Consider the following 6,506-nt stretch of genomic DNA (forward strand, 5'->3'; position numbering starts at 1 on the left):
ACAGAAATAAAAAACCTAAATAAAGAGGTCCCTGGAGGCCCTGAACCAAAATTCTCTAATGAATCTAATATGATATTTACCTGGGCAAAATAATCCCAGTGCAAGGACCCACGGGGTGAATGTTCCTGGAGAGAAAAAGATGCAATAATGACATCAAATTCAATCCAGGCATAGAAAAATATTCTAATTACAAATCACAGAGTATTCTTTATTATTTTTTCACATTGTTAAAGAAGTGCAATGAGTTAGAAGGCCGCCTTATCTAAACTGCACCCATAATATATATTTAATATAGAAAAATTGAAAATTAGATACAAAAAGGTGGGAAAAAATCTCAGAACATCTAACATCCAGAATAAGTGTTGTTATTTTGATTTTTTCGCTCCAAATGTTGTCCCTATTTATGTACACATATACATTTTAAAGTATTCATCTCCTACACTTTATTTATATATACCATTTATACATACCATTTTAACTTCCATTGTTACCTATAAATGTGTGGTAAACATTTTCCTTCCTATTTCCACAAAGAGATATAAGATGGTAATTTCTTGTTTCATTATGGTGTTTGCTTAGATTTTCTTTATGTTAAGGAAATAACTTCGAGCTTCTTCTTTGCTAAGATTTTTTAATCATTAACAAATACACAATAATTTTACCAAAGACTTTTCTACATCTATGGAAATCATTATATTTTTCTTTTCTAATTCAGTTAAAGTGGTGAGACATAAATAGATTTTCTAATATTAAATTAACCTTGCATTTTGGAGGTGAGAACACTTTGGGTGAACTATATGACATGTTTAAAATATTACTGACTTGGTTTACTAATACTTTTTTAGGATTTCTGCATCTGTATTTTTGAGTGAGATTCCTCTATAATTTTTTACTCTTGACAGTCTTTGTCAGGTGTGATTATTGAGTTAATATTACAGTGAGTTAGGGAAGAGTTTGTGAAGTAATTTCTTTTTGAATGATTGGTAAAGTTGTTATTTAAGCCTAAGAGTCTAGGAGTGTTTTATGAGAATATTGTTGACTATTTATTCATCCCCTTAATGATTACAAGATAATTTTTCCATTTTAAATTCATGTTAAGTGTCTGGTAGGTCCCAGGTCTCAGAGATATAAAAGGGATTTGATCCAAGCCCTCAGGTCTCAGGCTAGGAGAGGAAGAGGAGATTGGGGTTTTGGGGTCTCAGATTGCTGGGCTTGGAGCAAAGGGACCTGCACAGCTGAGGACCATGGGGCCAGCTGTGTCTTACAGATGCCACCCAAGCTATGGGTCCAGTGTAGTGGTCACCTCATGAAAGATGAATTACTGGGTTATAGAAGGAAATACATGTGACTGGTTTAATTATAATTTATAGTCAGTATTTGAGACATCATATTTGACATTGCTCTTTAGATCCTAATTCTGTGAGTTTTATATGAAAACTGGCAATAGATGAAGTCAGTGATGAGAAACCATTCAACATTAATAAGCTTCATCATACTGGGACTGACAAATGACCCACACCTAAGTCAAAGTCTCTTTAGAACTAATGGCCCATTTGGAAGAACAGTCTGTATAGCCTCTTGGGTAATATGCCTAAACACCCCAGCTTTTACACTTATCAGTATAGTGATTTCTTCATGTCTCCTGTTCTGCACTGCTGAATGATAACCTCCTTGGTGAGCAGAGGAAGCCTATGGACTCCAAGGTGTGCATGTGATCCGCCTCCACCGTCTGATTGGTGACAGGTCCTTATTGGAAGATCAGTTGTCACCAGGAGAAATACTGCATGCACTTAAAACGTCTGGTCCCTTAAAACAATACATTCCTCATCATCAGTTACAACCCCATGATTGTATTGAATATCCATAAAACAGGATGACTATTGGCCCATGGCTACATTGCTTTGCAATGAAATGTGCACCATGTCAGTTATAGATGTTGCTGACAAATGATAGATAATTCAAGGGCCAAAATTATCTATTCTGGGGATATTGTTGACTGCCTGTCCTGGAAAAGGAACATCAGAACTGGAAAACATGTAAGCTGAGGAACAGTAGCATTAGGACTTACTCCTAGAGGAGTCAAAGTACCATGCAGTCCCTCTGCCATAAGATGGCAGGGCCAGTGTCCCATGTAATGTGGCCTCCTTCACCTCAAGGGAAACAGGACAACTTTGGCAAGAGTCATAAGTCCGGCATGCAGGGGTGGCTTCTGCATCAGAAACATTGAATCTTTTCCTTTGTAAAAGATAGTTTTCCTTGAATGCTGTAGAGATGAGAGTTGTGAATGGCTGTGAATTGGCCCACAGGTCCCCAAGCACTTTACTTCATAAGACCCTATCTAATTTTGTTGCATTTTTTCAGGCATCCCTGCTGGTAGAGGAAGGATAACATTACAGTATAAGCAAGTGAGAATAAGTCTTCTTGAGCTACCAACCAACTGGACCTCACCTATGTAACAAAAACTTGGAGGGTAGATAAATATATCCACAGTAAATAAAGCCATCCACAATAAATCCTGACCCACTCACTGGTTGCTAATGGCACAGGAGTTTGTCCCATTAGCACCTCTTTACCTATGACAAGGACCTGAACAGGGCAATGTCTCCTGACACTCTATGGACATATGCAGGACAAGAAGGAGCACATCGATTCATCATACATTTAGCAATGGAAGTTACAATGGGTGTACCTTGAATCAATGAGGAGCTCCATCCATATAGTCAGTTTAACCTTTTATCTCACAGTAAGTTTTAATTAAGTCCTCTCAGTTGGATTCAGGCACCCTTTTTCTCTAAAACAGACCAAGGCATACTAACACTTGAACATTAGGGTTTATAACAGCTGCCAGAAAGTCATGTCATCTCCAGCTGGGAGCTCAGGGAGAGCAGAGGATGGGGAAAGGTACCCAGGGAGCAGAGAGATGGCCAGACAGGCAGAGAGCTGTTCTTTCCTTTGGCTTTTCCCCCCAAGGTCAGCACCCCCTCCTCCTGCACACATCTCTCAGTGTCAGGAGAGCCTGGGGCACAAAGGGCTCTTACTTTTGGCCCCTACATGCACCACGGCTTTGCCCTGCATCACTGGAAGTGCTCTGCCAATCTTCTCTCAGAGCCTCCTTCTCCGTGGGACAGGGTAGGGTGAAACCTGGTTCACTGATGCCAGAAGATCTACATGGATCCCTATCACTACTCTTCCCCAAGTTCCACAACACACATTGCTGTTTACATAAAGCAGCTGAGGCCAGGAAATAGAACTTCTTCATGCACAGCAAACAGCCTTCCACCAGTGGTGGCCCAGAGGTGCTTGGTCTTCACCCTCTGCCTTCTGTGGATGTCAGCCTTTCAGTGACATTCATTCTCTCACCAAAGCTGTTATAATGAGAAACATTTTCTTACATAATCTAATACAGTAATAATATAAACTCTTTTGTAAACTTCTCCTTTGGAAAATAAAAATTGCCATCCTCTGCAAGATTTGGACCAAGCAGCACAAAGCCACATTTTTTTACTGTGATTATTGGCCAGATATTGAAGCCTTAAATATCCTCACTAAAAAAAATAAGTACTTCTTGGAGTGGAATTATGGCCTCATCTAAATCAATATATGATTGTAATAATTCAGTGTTCTGAGAAAGCAAGTGTTCTCTCACAGCCTCTAGAGCCTAAACAAAGCTTCCATCAGCACAGCAATCATGAATTTAGTAAAATAGGTTATAAATAAAAATGTGTGCCTGTGAATAGAAATATAGAAACACAATTCCATAATAATTCCTGAAAGAGAAAATATAAAATACAACATATTTTCAATGGGGCTGATTGATTTTACTTTACAACATTAGTATATTTAAGTTTTAGGGTTTCTCAAATGTATGAGTTAATGCATTTGAAATACACTGTATAAAAATGAGCAAAATAAAACGGGTAACAGCTTAAAGGATTTGTGTTTGTTTCAGCCCCCTGGAGTGTCCATATTGTCACTTTGGCCCTAGGAAATCATCCCAAGTTACACAAATCAACCTGTCCTCAGGCAGGTGGCCCTTTTCTACACCCTTGTTTCTGTTATCAATTGCTTTGTAACAAATCACTCCAAATCTTAGTGTCTTACAACATCAACTTAAAACACCAATTATTCTCATGGTTCTAGGGATGACTGGGATGAGGTGGGTGGTTATGGAGTCTGCCATTTAATTGTAATCAGATGGTACTGGGGTTGGAATGGCAAGAAGGCTGGAGTGGGGTGTTTATCCATGATGGATTCCTCAGGCATGTGTCTGACACCACAGCTGAGAAAAGCTGAAGAGACGGGGTTGACCAGGCATCTTTCTAGGGTCTCTCCAGGGGTCTGGCTTGGGCTTCCTCACTGCATGGCAACCTCATGGTATTCATGCTTTTCACATGGCACATGGACACCCCCAGGGCACGTGTTCCAAAAAATGAAGGTGGAAGTTGCAAAGCTTCTTATCTCTTTAGTCATGAAACTTCATGTCTACCACATTCTCATGATCAAAAGCAAGTCATAAACATGACCAAGCTAAAGGGGAGAGGAAGGAAATTACATCTCCTGCTGGGCAAATGGCAAACTGAAGAATTTGAAACAACCTTTACTCCACCACAGCCATGAATCTGAAAATGCTCCTGGTATCAAAATTAGCTACACATAATCAGCTCACCCTTCATCATATCTACCCTTTGTAGAATTTGGCCCTCTGTTCCTCATTGTATCACCAGCAATTTGTTGCTTTCAGTCAATGATTTTTGAGTCACATCTGGCTTTCCTGAGAGTCTTTAAAACAATTACTAGAAGAGAAGGAAATTTATCAATAAACTTGAAAGGCTATGGTTACACTTTCTGATTGCTGTGGATTTTGCCAGTAGTTTTATTATCATTTTTAATACATTCTGATAGGAAGGGACACTGAATATTATTACATTCTATTTTGTACCAATTCGCATACTATGTGTTGTGAGGAAGCACTGACAAGCCAGAGTGAAGATCAAGGAAGTTTTACCTTTCCTGAAAGTAGATGTACTTATCTTCTTGAAAATGGAGGACACTTTAAACAGGTTGTATTGCAAAGAGAGAAAAGCAGTAACATGTCTACACACAAGAATCATGAATAGAAAACAACTGCAAAGAGTGAGTAGAGTTGACTGAATTGTATTTAGAAGTAGATACATCAGGTTCACGGTTTCAGAGTGGTAGAGAAATGCCCCCCTCTTAATGCTCATCCTTCAGCACTCTTTCTTAGAATTTCTTCTCATCATTCTTCAATGCCTGTCAGGTGTGACAGTCTCAATATCTTTCATTTCCATCCATATTCTGATTATTTTTTAATTTTGAGTCTTTGTTCTTATATTAATTTTTTGAATAGAATACAAATTTTTTGAGGGTGTCATGGAGAGACTGTTTAATTTGTTTATTTCTTAGGGTATAAATGAATGGGTTGAACAGAGGGGCAATAGGTGAAGCTAGCAGAGAACCTGCATTATTCATAGCTACTTCATCCTTAGCTGAAGGTTTTATATATACAAAAATGCAGCTGCCATAGGCAAAAAAACCCACAATTATGTGGGAAGAAACGGTGGAAAAGGCCTTTTTCATTTGCTGGGCAGAGGGCAATCTTATAATTGTCCTAAGGATGTATATGTAGGACAGAATTACACACACAAGGGTCATTATTAAGGTCAACACATCACGGAGTATAATCAGCTGCTCTAAGAACCATGTATCTCAACATGAATTCTTCAGTATTGGAGAAGCATCGCAGGCAAAATGGTCAATAACAAAGTCACAGAATTCCAGATTGAGGCTCAAACCAAGGGGTGGAAGGATAATTAACAAGCCATATAAACAACAAAAGAGGATGAGAATCCCGCAGACTGCAGTTTATGATGGTCACATAATGCAGGGTTTGCACATGGCCACATAGCGGTCATAAGACATCACAGCCAACAGAAAAAAATTCCGTTGTGCAAAAGAAGAAAATAAAAAATATTTGACTGAAGCAGGCTTTGATGCTGATGTCTTTGTTCCCACTTGATATGATGTAGAGGTATGGGGACACAGGCCGTTGTGAATGAGATTTCTAAGAAAGAGAAATTTTGAAGAAAAAAATACATAGCTGTTTTTAAATGAGAATTCACGAAGATGAGCAAAATTATGGTCAGATTCCCAGTTATACTTAACATATATGTAGTAAGCATGAAGATAAAGACCAAAATCTCCAGTTGTGGGTCATTTGTCAGTCCCAGTATGATGAAGCTTGTTAATGTTGAATGGTTTCTCATCACGACTTCATCTATTGCCAGTCTTCACATAAAACTCACTGAATTAGGATCTAAGGAGCAATGTCATGTATGATGTCTCAAATACTGACTATAAAACAATTAAACCAGTCACATGTATTTCCTTCTATAACCCAGTAATTCATCTTTCATGAGGTGATACTCCCAACTCCACTGAAGAGACCAGAGGGAAGATTGAAACAGTTTCTCTGGGTTCGTCATATC

This window comes from Manis pentadactyla, chromosome 10, assembly GCF_030020395.1.
Source record: "Manis pentadactyla isolate mManPen7 chromosome 10, mManPen7.hap1, whole genome shotgun sequence".
Classification (NCBI taxonomy): Eukaryota; Metazoa; Chordata; class Mammalia; order Pholidota; family Manidae; genus Manis; species Manis pentadactyla.